The sequence below is a fragment of the Schistocerca gregaria genome, chromosome 2 (assembly GCF_023897955.1).
Source record: "Schistocerca gregaria isolate iqSchGreg1 chromosome 2, iqSchGreg1.2, whole genome shotgun sequence".
Classification (NCBI taxonomy): domain Eukaryota; kingdom Metazoa; phylum Arthropoda; class Insecta; order Orthoptera; family Acrididae; genus Schistocerca; species Schistocerca gregaria.
Window position 1 is genome coordinate 995,321,841 of NC_064921.1, and position 17,997 is coordinate 995,339,837.

The 17,997-nt window shown below is 42.7% G+C and overlaps 1 protein-coding gene across 3 annotated transcripts in view; it reads right to left on the reverse strand.

Annotated features, from left to right (window-relative positions):
- LOC126335497 (acetylcholinesterase-like) overlaps window positions 1-17,997 on the reverse strand; it is a 2,358,475-nt gene that overhangs the window by 1,960,781 nt on the left and 379,697 nt on the right. Inside the window, exon 1 of one of the 3 annotated variants that reach the window (XM_049998831.1) lies at window positions 12,338-12,466. The exons of the other annotated variants lie outside the window; for them this stretch is intronic. The gene's annotated coding sequence lies outside the window, so the exon portion shown is untranslated. Of the gene's footprint in view, window positions 1-12,337; window positions 12,467-17,997 lie in introns of those variants that run through there. 3 annotated transcript variants of the gene reach the window in all.

Below are 17,997 nucleotides of genomic sequence, written 5' to 3' on the forward strand. Positions count from 1 at the left end.
ACCTGTCTGCAGAAATATGTATCTCAGTCCTTCACACGTCTCAACTAGATCACTGGCTTTGTTCACAGGTGCAATGCATTCATTTCATACTGCAACATTTTCACCGGCACGAATACATGGACATAGGACTAACTGAAACATTATGCTGCCATCGTGAATGGCTAATGATTTCGTAAGATTTAGAGTTATATGAGTACAAAGAGAAACAGTAGTGACATTACAAGTTCCATTTTACACATTTACGTGTTATGGAGGTTTCATATGTAAAGGAGTAAATGAGGTCGAAAGTTTTTGAAACGTCCCTTTAGAAAAATTAATGAATGACTGTGCTGATACACCTCTTACGTTATTTGATTTTCAAACAGCTGAGCATAACTGAATGTACTCAGACATTTCACTCTTTACCTATTCTGATCAACACTAAACTGACACACAATATTTTTAGCGCAACGCAATCTGACTTTCAAAAATCCCTACAAAACAATGTCGTTGACTAACAATAACCAATACCTTTCATGAATCACTTACCTCACAAAAATCTTCGTTACTCGAACTACTGCAATACAGCGAGCGCCACTACTGCCAGCTAAGTAAAAGATCCTAACTACTGAAGGCACTAACTACTGATAGGCAGATCGTCCGCTCTCAAAATTCTGCCATTTCTCTCCCCCCATCCACGAATGCTGGCGTCTCACATCCAACTGCGCAACGCTACGGGCTGCTGACAGTCAACTGCTCAACACTACAATAGCAAATTCCAACAATGCAAACCAGCTATACACTGCACACAGCACAGTCAGTGATTTTCATATAGAGCGATACATGGCGTTACCCACATAAAAAGCTAAACAGCCTACGTACATTTTGTTCTTTTTTAAATCAGAACTTAATGTATCACAAGACATTAAATTGAAAAGTAATAAAGTGAAATAATAATTAACATCGTACTGTAAACTAGTTCTGTGTAATTAGACTATCCTAATGGGGTGACCAACGCAGCGAAGAACATAATCGAAGTGAAGTATGCCTTAATATTATATGCGATGGTAATTTATTGTTGTAATATGGGAATTTTACATCAAATAAGTAAATGACTCATTAATACACTTCTATTCTGTATTTAATGTTTTTCTCTATCCTAAAGCTGAATTATATTCATAGTAATTCCAGCGACTTGGTGTGAGGAAGAAGAGTTCACAGTTGAAAATAATTTGGAGGAGACTTAAAGTTCTAAAATTAACTCCAACTAAAGAGAAGCTATACGTTCTAGAAAAAATTATGAAAGTACACCATTTTTGTTGGTGACAGAGTAAAGTATATCAACTGCATGACTCGGGCAGTATTAAACAGACTTTTTTCCTGAATGAGATTTTTCACTCTGCAGCGGAGTGTGCGCTGATATGAAACTTCCTGGCAGATTAAAACTGTGTGCCCGACCGAGACTAGAACTCGGGATCTTTGCCTTTCGCAGGAGAGCTTCTGTAAAGTTTGGAAGATAGGAGACGAGATACTGTCAGAAGTAACGCTGTGAGTACCGGGCGTCAGTCGTGCTTCGGTAGCTCATACGGTAGAGCACTTGCCCGCGAAAGGCAAAGGTCCGAGTTCCAGTCTCGGTCGGGCATACAGTTTTAATCTGACAGGAAGTTTCAGACTTGTTTCCTGTTTCATCGTTTGCTGTTGGAGATACGAACCACAGTAAAACCTAACGGTATTTAGTGAAATACCAAGCGAATTGGTACGGCGGCAGATGAGTCCGAATAGGGATGGGATTTTAAGCTCCTTCATTTGCCTCACACTCAAGCGAAACCAATGGAAAACATGGAATACATTTGTTTCTTTGCCATATTTATCCAGAAATAATATGAAGATCAAGCGTAAGTGTTCCTGTAACCATTTATGTGAATGATGGAATAAAGACAATGATATGCTCGACATTGCACTGTCGTTGTTTATATGTAAATACTATTCACAGCTCTTGTTTCAAGTTTCACTAAGCAATTATTTTATTTCATTTTTTATAGGTTAAAGTTGCTGTATAATTTATACTACTCTGTGGGTCTTATAACATAATCGAGAAATATGTGCAAAGATACTTCCAATGCAAATTTAAGAGTGTAAAAGTCAGCAGATTCTTGTATTGGTTTATTGAAAGAAATACAGACAAGTAATATTGCGGTAAACGCTAATTACAAGTGAAGATTTTGTTTGATATGGCGGAAAAATTAGAAATAGAAGATGATGCAGTTGTTTTGGAGGTCGTGCTGGACTCACTCTTCACGAAACGAACTAAAACGAATTACCCAGCCACGAAGGTCATTACTCGTAGAAACACCGAGAAGATGCCTAGGACGTGTGATAGGTTGCTGTCTCTAATTCGTTTCATACAAAACAGTATTTTAAGTGTTCTCATATTATTAGTTCTAGAGATTATTTTACAGAGAATAAAAAGGACCTAATAGTTCAAAAAGTGTTTTACGGTGCATGTATGTTGCAATCGATATTTATTTTTCTCAAATATTTGTGCAGAAGAATTAATACAAGTTTATGACCGAATATATCCGATACAAGGACCTCAACATTTGTACAGAAGTTAGACCAGAAGGACATTAATATTCGATTAAAGAACTTTGATTTGGGCAACTCCTTCTACTCAACAAAATTAATAATTTAGTGTATATTGTATTCGTTATTATTATTCCTATTACTATTATAAAAAGATATTTTGGCTCCAGGACAGTGGTTAGCTTGAATGTTATATGATTATTCATTGCTTCCTTGTTTTTTTCTTCTTTTTCTCTTCCCAAAACCTCTTGATTCTGTGACAGTGTTCGTGTTTCCTTTGCTACGTCCACATTTTTCCTGCTTCTTCGTTTTCTTTCACTTCAGCTTTGGTGTTCACAATTTTATTTCTGAATTTGTCTCTCATTTTTTATTTCAGTGCTGATCCCTGCTTGTTTAAGGTCTTTCTTGAAACTATTTTTCATTGAGCTTTACTGCATCAAAAAACCTCCGACTCTCATTTTATTTCATTCTGTGTATCTGTACATAGAACGTTGGCCAGCGTTTTCAGAACGTGTCTCTGTGTTTATATATAATACTTTGATCTCTTCATCAATATACTATCTCTTGAGACTGCGCCAAAAGTTTTTCTCAGGATTGTACGTTCTATTTTTTCTGTCTCTGTGATGCCCAATGCTCTGGCTATAGTCGCTTCTCATGAGTAGATTGCTTCTGGTAGTGCAACGGTATTGTAGTACCTGAGTTTGGCCTGTCTGGATATATTTCTTTTATTGTAGTGCGTCCTCGTCTGTTTTTATGCTTCCTGAAATTTTTCTGTACTTTCGTTGTTGGGTGCCTTGTTAGATCCACCTATTTGTATTCGTCTTGTTTGCACATGTTCTTCCTAACTGAGTTCCTTTTACTTTTTCTTCCCACTGCTTGATAATTTTGTAGAAGACAATGTTGAATAAAAGCGGTGACATACTATCTCCTTATCTGAGCTTTGTATGTACCTGGAAAGCGTCTGAGATTTCTCCCTTAAATTTCACTTTCGATGTGGTGTCTATAATTATCTGTTGTATCGGCATCCCAGTTTTTGCATCTATCCCGTATTCTACTACTGTGTCGAAGAGAGTCTGCCTGTCTATGGAGCCGTGCGCCTTCTTAAAGTCCACGAGTGGGATTACAGTGTTGTCCATCTGTGTGACCTTCAGGAGCGTTCGCAGGTTCCAAATTTGTTCAATAGAGGACCTTCCCCAAGTGAAGCCTACTTGGTATTCATCCTTATTTGTATCAGCTCGTGGTTCTAGTCTGTTGAGTAAAGCATTGGCAAGAATTTTGTAGGTGACCGGTAACAATAAGATACATCTGTAGTTATTAGGATCTTCCTTGTCGCCCTTTTTGTGTGTCGGCATCGTCAAAGCGCATTTCCATTCCTGTGAAATTTTCTTTGCAGTCCTTATTTCTTTGAGAATTTTACGGAATGTCTTCGTGATTTTTTGGTCTTTGCGTTTCGAGATCTCTAAGATAACACCGTCTTCTCCTGGGGTTCTGTTGTTTTTTGTTGTTCTATAATCTCCTCTACTTCTTGTTGTAGGGAGTTTTGAACCTGGGTTTGGTACTGTTTCGTGAAGTGTAACTTTTCTTCAGGTTTCTCGCAATTGAGACGTTTATAAAAACAGTTTTTAAAAATTTTGCAGTTTTCTTGAGTATTTGTTTCCGGAGATCCATCTGCTCTTTTGAAGCAAATATTGGGAGCTTGATAACCCTTTATACACTCCTGGAAATTGAAATAAGAACACCGTAAATTCATTGTCCCAGGAAGGGGAAACTTTATTGACACATTCCTGGGGTCAGATACATCACATGATCACACTGACAGAACCACAGGCACATAGACACAGGCAACAGAGCATGCACAATGTCGGCACTAGTACAGTGTACATCCACCTTTCGCAGTAATGCAGGCTGCTATTCTCCCATGGAGACGTTCGTAGGGATGATGGATGTAGTCCTGTGGAGCGGCTTGCCATGCCATTTCCACCTGGCGCCTCAGTTGGACCAGCGTTCGTGCTGGACGTGCAGACCGCGTGAGACGACGCTTCATCCAGTCCCATACATGCTCAATGGGGGACAGATCCGGAGATCTTGCTGGCCAGGGTAGTTGACTTACACCTTCTAGAGCACGTTGGGTGGCACGGGATACATGCGGACGTGCATTGTCCTGTTGGAACAGCAAGTTCCCTTGCCGGTCTAGGAATGGTAGAACGATGGGTTTGATGAGGGTTTGGATGTACCGAGCACTATTCAGTGTCCTCTCGACGATCACCAGAGGTTTACGGCCAGTGCAGGAGATCGCTCCCCACACCATGATGCCGGGTGTTGGCCCTGTGTGCCTCGGTCGTATGCAGTCCTGATTGTGGCGCTCACCTGCACGGCGCCAAACACGCATACGACCATCATTGGCATCAAGGCAGAAGCGACTCTCATCGCTGAAGACGACACGTCTCCATTCGTCCCTCCATTCACGCCTGTCGCGACACCACTAGAGACGGGCTGCATGATGTTGGGGCGTGAGCGGAAGACGGCCTAACGGTGTGCGGGACCGTAGCAAAGCTTCATGGAGACGGTTGCGAATGGTCCTCGCCGATATCCCAGGAGCAACAGTGTCCCTAATTTGCTGGGAAGTGGCGGTGCGGTCCCCTATGGCACTGCGTAGGATCCTACGGTCTTGGCGTGCATCCGTGCGTCGCTGCGGTCCGGTCCCAGGTCGACGGGCACGTGCACCTTCCGCCGAACACTGGCGACAACATCGATGTACTGTGGAGACCTCACGCCCCACGTGTTGAGCAATTCGGCGGTACGTCCACCCGGCCTCCCGCATGCCCACTATACGCCCTCGCTCAAAGTCCGTCAACTGTACATACGGTTCACGTCCACGCTGTCGCGGCATGCTACCAGTGTTAAAGACTGCGATGGAGCTCCGTATGCCACGGCAAACTGGCTGACACTGACGGCGGCGGTGTACAAATGCTGCCCAGCTAGCGCCATTCGACGGCCAACACCGCGGTTCCTGGTGTGTCCGCTGTGCCGTGCGTGTGATCATTGCTTGTACACCCCTCTCGCAGTGTCCGGAGCAAGTATGGTGGGTCTGACACACCGGTGTCAATGTGTTCTTTTTTCCATTTCCAGGAGTGTATTTTCCCTACTGTAATTAATATTAATATTGTAACGTTATAGTATTTAATTTGTATGGCCCTTCAATTCCGTGTGCTTTCTCATATTCCTTCGTTGCCCCAGAGATGCATTTCCGCGGGATTCATGGAATATGAGTACTGTAATGAACAGGGATTGGAAAAAATATGGAAACACCGACAGAAAGGTATGCTTGAACATGAATGCAGATGCTAACGAAACCACAAATAGCGTCTTGCAATGTCCTCAATACATTGTCAATGTCAGTCGAGATCAGAACAAAGTCCTGTGTAACTACGACTGCAATACGTTGAGTCAAATGACATCTAATGAGGACCAATTGTTCGTGCTCGTATGGTGATTGGTTCTGTATCAAAGGTACACTATGTGATCAAAAGTATCCGGACACCCCCCAAAATATACGTTTTCATATTAGGTGCATTGTGCTGCCACCTACTGCCAGGTACTCCATATCAGCGACCTCAGTAGTCATTAGCCATCGTGAGAGAGCAGAATGGTGGGCTCCGCAGAATTCACGGACTTCGAACGTGGTCAGGTGATTGGGTGCCACTTGTGTCATAGCTCTGTACGCGAGATTTCCGCAATCCTAAACATCTCTAGGTTCTCTGTTTCCGATTGGATAGTGACGTTGAAACGTGAAGGTACACGTACAGCACGAAAGCGTACAGGCCGACCTCGTCTGTTGACTGACAGAGACCGCCGACAGATGAAGAGGGGCCTAATGTGTAATAGGCAGTCATCTATCCAGACCATCACACAGGAATTACGAACTGCAAGTACTATGACAGTTAGGCGGGAGGTGATAAAACTTGGATTTCATGGTCTACATCACGCCGGTAAATGACAAACAACGAATCGCTTGGAGTATGGAGCGTAAAGTTTGGACGATTGAACAGTGGGAAAACGTTGTGTGAAGTGACGAATCACGGTACACAATGTGACGATCCAATGGCAGAGTGTGGGTATGGCGAATGTCCGGTGAACGTCATATGCGAGGGTATGTCGTGCCAGCAGTAATATTTGGAGGCGGTAGCGTTATGGTGTGGTCTTCTTTGATGTAGTTGGCTTGCACCCCTTGTGGTTTTGCGACACTATCACAGCACAGGCCTACATTGATGTTACAAGCACCTTCTTCATTCCCACTGTTGAAGAGCCATTGCATCTTTCATCACGATCGAGCGCCTGTTCAAAATGCACAACCTGTGGCGGAGTGGTTACACGACAATACATCCCTGTAATAGACATAGACTGGCGTGCAAAGAGTCCTGATCAGAATCATATAGAATACCTTTGCGATGTTTTGGAACACCGACTTCGTGCCGGGCCTCACCAACAGACATCTATACCTCTCCTCAGTGCAGCACTCCGTCCAGAATAGCCTGCAATTCGCGAAGGAACCATCCAACACGTGACTGAACATTTGCCTGTTAGAGTGGAAGCTGTTATCAAGGCTTAGGGTGGGCCAACACCGTATTGAATCCTAGCGTTACCGATGGAGGGGGCCACGAACATGTAAGTCATTTTCAGCCAGGTGTCCGGACATCTTTGATCACATAGTGTAGCTAAGGCCTTTAGTATTTCGAAAGGCTCTGTAATTAAATATGCATACCGCATTATTGCTTATGACCTGCAGATTAAAACTGAAGAAACTACAAAAAGATGGGAATTTCAGGAGATGGGACCTGGATAAACTGAAAGAACCAGAGGTTATACAGAGTTTCAGGGAGATCATAAGTGAACAATTGACAGGAATTGGGGAAAGAAATACAGTAGAATAAGAATGGGTAGCTTTGAGAGATGAAGTAGTGAAGGCAGCAGAGGATCAAGTAGGCAAAAAGACGAGGACTAGTAGAAATCCTTGGGTAACAGAAGATATATTGAATTTAATTGATGAAAGGAGAAAATATAAAAATTCAGTAAATGAAGCAGGAAAAAAGGAATACAAACGTCTCAAAAATGAGATCGACAGGGTGTGCAAAATGGCTAAGCAGGGTTAGCTAGAGGACAAATGTAAGGACGTAGAGGCTTATCTCACTAGGGGTAAGATAGATACTGCCTACATGAAAATTAAACAGACCTTTAGAGATAAAAGAACCACTTGCATGAACATCAAGAGCTCAGATGGAAACCTAGTTCTAAACAAAGAAGGGAAAGCAGAAAGATGGAAGGAGTATATAGAAGGTCTATACAAGGGCGATGTACTTGAGGACAATATTATGGAAATGGAAGAGGATGTAGATGGAGATGAAATGGGAGATACGATACTGCGCGAAGAGTTTGACAGATCACTAAAACACCTGAGTCGAAACAAAGCCCCGGGAGTAGACAATATTCCATTGGAACTACTGACGGCCTTGGGAGAGCCAGTCCTGACAAAACTCTACCATCTGATGAGCAAGATGTATGAAACAGGCGAAATACCCTCAGACTTCGAGAAGAATACAATAATTCCAATCCCAAAGAAAGCAGATGTTGACAGATGTGAAAATTACCGAACTATCAGGTTAATAAGTCACAGCTGCAAAATACTAACGCTAATTATTTACAGAAGAATGCAAAAACTGGTAGAAGCCGATCTCGGGGAAGATCAGTTTGGATTCCGTAGAAATGTTGGAACACGTGAGGCAATACTGTCCCTACGACTTACCTTAGAAGGTAGATTAAGGAAGGGCAAACCTACGCTTCTAGCATTTGGAGACTTAGAGAAAGCTTTTGACAATGTTGATTGGAATTCTCTCTTTCAAATTCTGAAGGTAGCAGGGGTAAAATACAGGGAGCGAAGGGCAATTTACAATTTGTACAGAAACCAGATGGCAGGGGCATGAAAGGGAAGCTGTGGTTGGGAAGGGAGTGAGACAGGGCTGTAGTCTCTCCCCGATGTTATTCAATCTGTATATTGAGCAAGCAGTGAAGGAATAAAAGAAAATTTCGGAGTAGGTATTAAGACCATGGAGAAAAAATAAAAACTTTGAGGTTCACCGAATACATTGTAATTCTGTCAGAGACAGCAAAGGACTTGGAAGAGCAGCTGAAAGGAATGTATGGTGTCTTGAAAGGAGAATATAAGATGAAGATAAACAAAAGCAAAACGAGGATAATGGAATGTAGTCGTATTAAATCGGGTGATGCTGAGGGAATTAGATTAGGAAATAAGACACTTAAAGTAGTAACGGAGGTTTGCTATTTTGGGAGCAAAATAACTGATGATGGTCGAAGTAGAGAGGATATAAAACGTAAACAGGCAATGGCAAGGAAAGCATTTCTGAAGAAGAGAAGTTTGTTAACATCGGGTTTAGATTTAAGTGTCAGGAAGTCATTTCTGAATGTATTTGTATGGAGTGTAGCCATGTATGAAAGTGAAACAAAGACGATAAATAGTTTGGACAAGAAGAGAATAGAAGCTTTTAAAATGTAGTGTTACAGAAGAATGCTGAAGATTAGATGGGTAGATCACAAAACTAATGAGGAGGTATTGAATAGGATTGGGGAGATGAGATGTTTGTGGCACAACTTGACTAGAAGAAGGGATCGGTTGGTAGGACATGTTCTGAGGCATCAAGGGATCACCAATTTAGTATTGGAGGGCAGCGTGGAGGGTAAAAATCGTAGAGGGAGACCAAGAGAAGAATGCACTAAGCAGATTCAGAAGGATGTAAGTTGCGCTAGGTACTGGGAGATGAAGAGGCTTGCACAGGATAGAGTAGCATTGAGAGCTGCATTAAACCTGTCTCAGGACTTAAGACCACAACAACAACCGTATTAGGAAAACGGAGGAACATCATCCGATAAGGTACGAAGAGGGCAAAAGCGTGTGGTAAATTAATTGTGACTGACGGCCATTAAAGAGAACTGTGACGAAAAATTAGAGGACAACATTGCAAAAGTCACTGTAGAACTCAATGTCGCACCCGCTAGCCCATTCAGCACGAAAACAAAGCGAAAGAGTTTCCATAAGCTGGAACCTGTACGGTGAGCTAGATTTCCAAAATCACACATCAGTGATGCAAATTCCGGTAATGGGAAAACGTGGGTGCCAAAGGCATAAAAACTGGTCTGCGGAGCAATAGGAGAAAATCTTTTGATCTGGTGAGTCTTGCTGGGCGTTGTTTCCAACTTACTGACGAGTTTACGTTCCAAGGGTGAAATATGGAGGGGGTTAGGCGATGATTTCGCCTGCTATATCGTGGTATTCCATTATCCGTATGATTACTCTAAGTCTGCACTACTGCTAAGAATTATGTGACAATTTTGGCTGATCATTTCTTCCCTATGGTACAATGTTCACCCCTGATTGTGATGCTGTGTTCCAGAACGACTTTTTCTCCGTTCATACGGATTGCATCGTGCAGGAGTCGTTTTGTGAGCACTAGAAAGAATTGTCTGATGTTCCCTGGCCCCCACACCCACCTGATTGCAATATTATTGAGCTTTTGTACTCTGACTTTTGTGAGAAGTGTGTCTCCATCATCGTTACTTAAACTTGCTATTAGTTTGCAGGACGAATGGTATACGATTCCCTTGAAAACTATCTACGATCTTTATTTACCCGTTCCAAGGCAAATGGAAGCTGTTCTCAATGCGAACGGTTTACCTACACCGTATTAGGCATGGTAATGTGCTTTGTTAGGTTTTTTATAATTTTTGCACTCCCTTGTAGTTTAGATCTGCATATATACTACGCAAACTACTATACTGAGCACGAGGGATCGCTCATCGTAACTATGTTATGGATTTCCTGTCCTACTCCTCTCACAAATCGAACGTGGAAACATGCGTGTCTGTATGCCTCTGTACGTTCCCCAGTCGGTCTACCATTTTTAGGAGCATGACGTGCGCCATTTCTTCTTCAAATACAGGTTCACAAAATATATCGAGCAGGGTTTCGTGCCAACCACATCGAATTTCTTCCATTCTTTCAAGGAATCCCATTTAACTTCTCTAGGCATTTCTGCTACACATTCGCATGGACTAAACCGATCTGTTACGATCCTCTGAAAATATTCCAAGTCTGTTGTAAAACATACTTGGTAAGGACTGCGAACACTGAAATAAAACTCTAGAATTGATAAAACTAGCGCCATGTCTGCCATTCTAAGTCTCTCTTTCACATTCCCTAATACCAATGAGATCGTCCCATTTCATATCTCTTCTGTACCATTACCTCATTATGCGATGTGACGCGCTTAAGATGTTCTCGACTGTGATCTGATACTATCGGGTTCTTTTCCTTTATTATAGACATTGTGTTACGTTCATACACATTTTATGAGAGCTGCTGTTCGCTTGAACAAATGGAAATTTTGCTCATCTCTTTCTGCAAATCCTTACGGTCGACCAATGATGATATACATCCGCATCGGTGCGAACAAAGAGTGCTGCTGTTCTGATCCTATATGATAAATTGTTTATCTGTACTGGGAACATTAGAGCCGCTCGTTTGCCTCTTTGGGGTACATCCGATTTTCACTGTCAACTTTAGGGAACGTAGTCAGTCTATTGATCTACATTTGTTTATTGCAAGATGCAAGCAAGCCGTATGTCACACCGATGTCATTTTGACGAAGCTTATTTTCCTCCACGAGCGTCGTGTTTGAGCTTACAATTTATTACAATGTGTACTAGGATCCCGTAACAGACGGACGTCAGCGCTAGTGATCTGTAAGTCTGTGAATAGGATTAATTGCCCTTTTGAGAAACAGGAATGACGTGTTCCCTTTTCCAATTACATGGAAGTCCTCGCTGCGCAAATGATTACCGATAAGCAGAAGCTAGTACAGGTACTAATTCCTCAGGGTATATAGTGCAAAATGTAACTGGAAATTGGTCACGGTCTCGTACTTTGCTAACTATAAGCATTCTTATGTCTTTTTCTATACTGCCATCGCTAATTTTGATCAGTGATCCGTTAAAGAACTTCACGGTCCAGTTTTAACGTAAAATTATATATTTAAAAAACCCACTATCGCAATTTCCGACGTGTAACTATTAGCAAGTCTGTGAAATTATGCATTTAAGGACCTTAAAAATTATTTCTATGCAGTCACAGATAGACACGTTAAATTAAGCATTTAAGGGCCTTAAAATTATTTCTACGTCAGTCAGAGATAGATACGTTAGTACCCTCATGAGTTACTGCACTTTAAAAGTGGAATTTATTTATTCATTGTGTCTGCTGTCACCAAATTGAACATTACTCAGATCCATGAGAGATTGATTGGAAGGTCTCTTCATGCGACGGAAATTTCAAACGGATCGTTCTCTAAGATCTAACTGCGTGAATAACAATGTTCGAATATTCGGCACTAGGAGACTGGTGTCAACACGTGATGGCTAGATTTCATTGTGATTCATTCAGTTGTGACATTTGTGATTTACAGTCTTCAAGTAACAAACCGACAGCTGATGTTGCTTAATAAATTATCAAATCGGTCATCAAACATACAACAGAAACCATATGTAGAGGTTTTTACTGCCCAAATATTTCGACTAAAGCCTAAGCGGACACTGGCACCGCAAGAAATGTCGCAAATAAATTGAGAAGTTGCACTCAGTGCAGATGTGAGCGAGTATGATAAAAAAAAAGAAAAAAAAGTCCGATGGGAACGATCAGTGCGTTACTCACCGGAGAGATGAAGCTGTGAACCAACGTAACACGCCAGCGTCGGTTACGGCTCTGCGGAAACCAGGATGTACAGCACAGGCGGCACTGAAGATCGCGGTTGGACTGCGACTCGTGTGTTGACAACGTGACAGAAAGGTCGCGTGACGGCGTCCTATTACCCGGTGAGAGGGGAGATGGTGGGGAGGATGGGTGGCTGTGGAGGGGGGAGCGACCACGTGCAGCCATCTAGAGATGCTGCTGCGAGCTCATCTTAGCGAAAGGCGCTGGGAAGGAAACACTCAACTACATCACCCCTCTCTAACATCATCCTGTTCGTCTTCACGTCCTTCTAGGCAAGCCATCGGACGTCAGCAACGGATGCTACAATTGCGCAAGGGGTTTGCAGTCTCTGTTGAACCAGCACTAGTGGGAGGTATCCCAGGTTCGCTACGGACGGACTTTTCCACATAGGACACAACTGCTTACTTAAAACATGCTGTGTTTTCTTTCCGATGACGATATATCTCTCTCTTTGTTGTGTACTAAAAAAATGGCGTGTGACGAGGGCCTCCCGTCGCCTGGTGCAAGTCTTTCGATCTGACGCCACTTCTGCGACTTGCCAGTCGATGGGGATACGCCGTGGATTTCTTGTCTCTCATAAAAATATGTTGCTGCTCTCTCAGTCGAATGTTATTCCTTGGGACTATATGAGTGCGTGCGAGCCAAGCTGCATTGATTGACCTTTAACTTCGTCCACATATTATTTTGATCCGCATTATGTCAATTCCGCTTGACATCCGACCCACCTCGCAACCATGCAGTCCAATGCGAGACACTGCTCTCAGGCCCCCCACCTACAACAGCAACAGGCGGCGCGCTCCACTCAACCATAAACCCGGCTGCGCACCCCCAGCAACCATTCAACTGCGATTGACTGGTTATCCACTAGTCAAAGCTTCACTTCCTTAAGTAACACACAGGTAAGTGTAACTTATAGACACTTCACGCACACGCAACATTTTAATTTTTGGTTCGGACAACGTTCACACCCATGGGCTTTGTGCCAGAAATCAATTAATGTTGTACAAGTCCCCGGTTCCGACCATCGAAGAGTCCGCTCCACTCCTAGAAATGGAGAACGGAAAAACTTGATCGCAGCGAACGATTTGTGGCTGTTTCTTTGTATAGGTCGTCACTAATACTGCCAATCTCTGTCAGTGACCAGAATATGCAGACCTACTTCCATGTTCACTTTTTTCTGTCATAGCGGTGTTCCTGCTGTTCTTGAAGAATACAATCGATGTTCTCCAACATGACAAGTTCCGACTTCGTTGCATTTACACGGGATGGAATCAATAACACACATACTGACCAAAGTTTCTCACAGGAGACACAAAACAGGCCACTCGAAATGAAATTCTACGCTCAGGGGTGGTTTGACACCATTGTCGATCTGTTGATAGGCCAAGTGTATTTCGGAACGAATGATGGGACTCGGTTAATTGGAACGTTTTTTAATTATATCCGTTGGCAGCCTTGAATCCAATGTACCGGGTGATAAAAAAATCAGTAAAAATTTGAAAACTTAACAAACCACGGAATAATGTACATAGAGAGGTAAAAATTGATACACGTGCTTGGAATGACATGGGGTTTTATTAGAACCAAAAAAAAGGACACCCCATATTGCTAGAAGCGTGAAAGATCTCTTGCGCGCGTCGTTTTGTGATGATCGTGTGCTCCACAGCCACTTTCATCATGCTTGGCCTCCCAGGTCCCCAGACCTCAGTCCGTGCGATTATTTTCTTTGGGGTCACCTGAAGTCGCAAGTGTATCGTGATCGACCGACATCTCTAGGGATGCTGAAAGACAACATCCGACGCCAATGCCTCACCATAACTCCGCACATGCTTTACAGTGCTTTTCACAACAAATTGTTGAGGAATGATGGTGGACATATTGAGCATTTCCTGTAAAAAACGTCATCTTTGCTTTGTCTCGCTTTGTTAAGCTAATTATTGCTATTCTGATCAGACATTTTTTGAACTTTTGTATTTTTTGGTTCTAAAAAACCCCATGTCATTCCAAGCATGTGTGTCAATGTGTACCTCTCTATCTAGATTATTCCGTGATTTATTCAGTTTTCAAATTAATATTGACTCTTTGATCACCCGGTATTTACAGCAGATGTGAGGCTACTTTTCAATCGTAATTTTTGCGATCAGCGGATTAACTATGGTAGAACGATACCTGACCGTCAAGATCGTGTGACATTACAACGCAATATTGCGATTGAAATATTTCAGTTTGCGAATATGAGGTTTTTTTCTTCATTATGTACGATCAGTTTCACTATTATGTACATAGTGCAAACTAAATATGAACATAATTTTCTTTCAGTTAGAATCTACTGGGTATTACTAAATGGCTAGGTCAGTCATGTCGTCGGATTTGCTGGTTGCCGAAGTAATGGGTTCAAGGGACCACAGAAATCCGATTTTCAGAGTTTCATGTAAGTATTGACTGAATTTAAAAATGTAAAGTGCTGTCATAATCTACTCAGTAAGACGTGTAAACTTACGTTAAAGATTTAACACAATAAAACAAGTATTAACTACATGAGTCCTAAAAGTTACAACACTCAATTAATAAAAAATATAGAAAAGCTAAGATAGTGATTTTAATGCGTCAGGTGTCCTACAAAGTCTCTCACCACCTGAGAACCACGCTCACAACCATCAAACAGACATGTGAACCTCACACATAAGTCCTTTTTTGGGATCAACTCATGTATCATATTCAGACATCCTCGTCTTGGCACACCAATAGAGACCCTTTCCGTATTTCTTATTTCTGCAGTACGTTCGTACTGATAACATTAGGTATGGTACCTGCGATAGTTTCCTCCAGAAAGGAACTGCCTACGGTGATCTTCTTCCTCTCTTTTTTTTTCAATCACGTTGTGGCAGCCATCTACAGCAGACTGAAAGTTAAGCTTTTATCCAATTCTTCACATTTTAGAATTAGTAAGATACGCCTACTGTTCAATGTTAAACCTAACTTCGTCAAAAACAAATATTAAAATCCAATGTAATGAAGCAGTGGCTCTAAATGTAAATCTGAAATTAACGGGACTCCATTTGAAAATACGTTGATTAGCGACTTCTCTTCAGTTTAATTATATTGATGCTTATATGTAGTCTTCACGGGTTGTCAGATGAGCGTCGTCGTAGTCTCGTAGCAACGTTTCGATGGAATTCGTCTCCATCATCTTCAGGCGAGAATGTTGTAGACACATTCCTTCGAAACGTTGTTACGAGACGACGACGCCACTCGGCTGACAACCCGTGAAGACTTCATACATGAAATTCGCCGAGAAAGCCTGCACTCACGTATATTGATACTTGTAACAAATCCTGTATTCAGACACAATTTAATATGAACGAAAGGCACAACAAGAAGTTACATCGGCTGCTGACACGTAATAGGAAAAAAGAATTAAAATCAGGGGAAATACAAAGCCAAACACCGGTTGTAATCTTATTTGACAGTATTGTGAAAAGAACTAACATTGTTTTTTCAAAAGTAGGCATGACAGAGTTAGGCAATAGTCTTCATAAGCAACTAACACTGTCGAGTGACAAAGATAATTTTGCTCGTAGCAAATTAGCAGTTGTCACAATTAAAAGAAACAAAAGTCAGCGAGCTAAGTTTATCATCAAATGATATTAATACTAAAGAAGTGTTTAATCATGAACAGGTTTTCTGCAGTAGTATCGGTGCTAATTTTCACTCAATAATGGTCGAATAACAAAAGGAGATAAGCGAAACACATTGGTATTTGAAACTTCCTGGCAGATTAAAACTGTGTGCCCGACCGAGACTCGAACTCAGGATCTTTGCCTTTCGCGGGCAAGTGCTCAACCATCTGACGTCAGGAAACCAATGGTGTATACACCCAGAATATGAACCCTACGTCGGGTTGAAACCGTTTGGAGGTATAATAATAATAAACGCGATTAAGACAGTTTTTGAATAATCGATTAATCATACTAATCGCTGCTTCATCTCCACAACGATGTTGTCCAAAAACCAGTCGGAGTCCTGTAACACCTGAGACGGCGGAAGTAGCCAGTGGGTGCCCGCCTGTTCGTCGTCTATCTGACATCGCCGGCCTCAAGGCGACCGCAGCACCGCTGCTATGCGGCTAACGCCAGGGTACAGGATGGCCACCAGCCGCGAACGCCTGCGCACGCACGCACGCACGCACGCATCCACATGTGTGCACACGCACAGGACCAGCCACACAGGATGTGGGCGACCCACCGCCTGCGGAGCGCTAGCGAGCTGGCCGGTCGCGATAGCCGCTGATGCTGCGGCGTGGAGCCGCGCCGCAACACAAAGGCCGCTGCTGCGGACACGAGAGGGCGCAGCGCTAGGGAAGGGCGCCAGAACTCCGCGTCTGCTCTCTGGCTACACTGCCACACCGCACCACCACATTTTGCGCAAGCGGTCGTTGACTCATTTTAGATATTTGTGGAATATCACTGGATGTACCTACGACAGCTATATTTGTTTCCTACTTCTACATCTATACATCTACATTTATACTCCGCAAGCCACCCAACGGTGTGGGACGAAGGGAACTTTACGTGCTACTGTCACTACCTCCCTTTCCTGTTCCAGTCGCGTATGGTTCGCGGGAAGAACGACTGCCGGAAAGCCTCCATGCGCGTTCGAGTCTCTCTAATTTTACATTCGTGATCTCCTCTGGAGGTATAAGTAGGGGGAAGTAATATATTCGATACCTCATCCAGAAACGCACCCTCTCGCAACCTGGATAGCAAGCTACACCGCGATGCAGAGCGCCTCTCTGCCACTTGAGTTAGCTAAACATCTCCGTAACGCTATCACGCTTACCAAATAACCCGGTGACGAAACGCGCCGCTCTTCGTTGGATCTTCTCCACCTCCTCCGACCTGGTACGGATCCCACACTGATAAGCAATTTTCAAGTATAGGTCGAACGAGCCACCTCCTTTGTTGATGGACTTCATTTTCTAAGAACTCACCCAATCAATCTAAACCTAGTACCCGCCTTACCAACAATTAATTTTATATGATCATTCCAATTCAAATCATTCCGCACGCATACTCTCAGATATTTTACAGAAGTAACTGCTAACATTGTTTGTTCCGCTACCATATAATCATACAATAAAGGATCCTTCTTTCTATGTATTCGCAATACGTTACATTTGCCTATGTTAAGGGTCAGTTGCCACTCCCTGCACCAAGTGCCTATCCTCTACAGATCTTCCTGCATTTCGCTGCAATTTTCTAATGCTGCAACGTCTCTGTTTACTACAGCATCGTCCGCGAAAAGCCGCATGGCACTTCCGACACTATCTACTAGGTCATTTATATATATTGTGGGAAGCAGTGGTCCCATAACACTCCCCTGTGTCACGCCAGAGGTTAATTTAACGTCTGTAGACGTCTCTCCTTTGATAACAACATGCTGTTTTCAGTTTGCTAAAAGCTATTCAATACAGCCACATAGCTGGTCTGATATTCGGTAGGCTCTTACTTTGTTTCTCAGGCGACAGTGCGGAACTATATCGAACGCCTTCCGGAAGCCAAGGAAAATGGCATCTACCTGGGAGCCTGTATCTAATATTT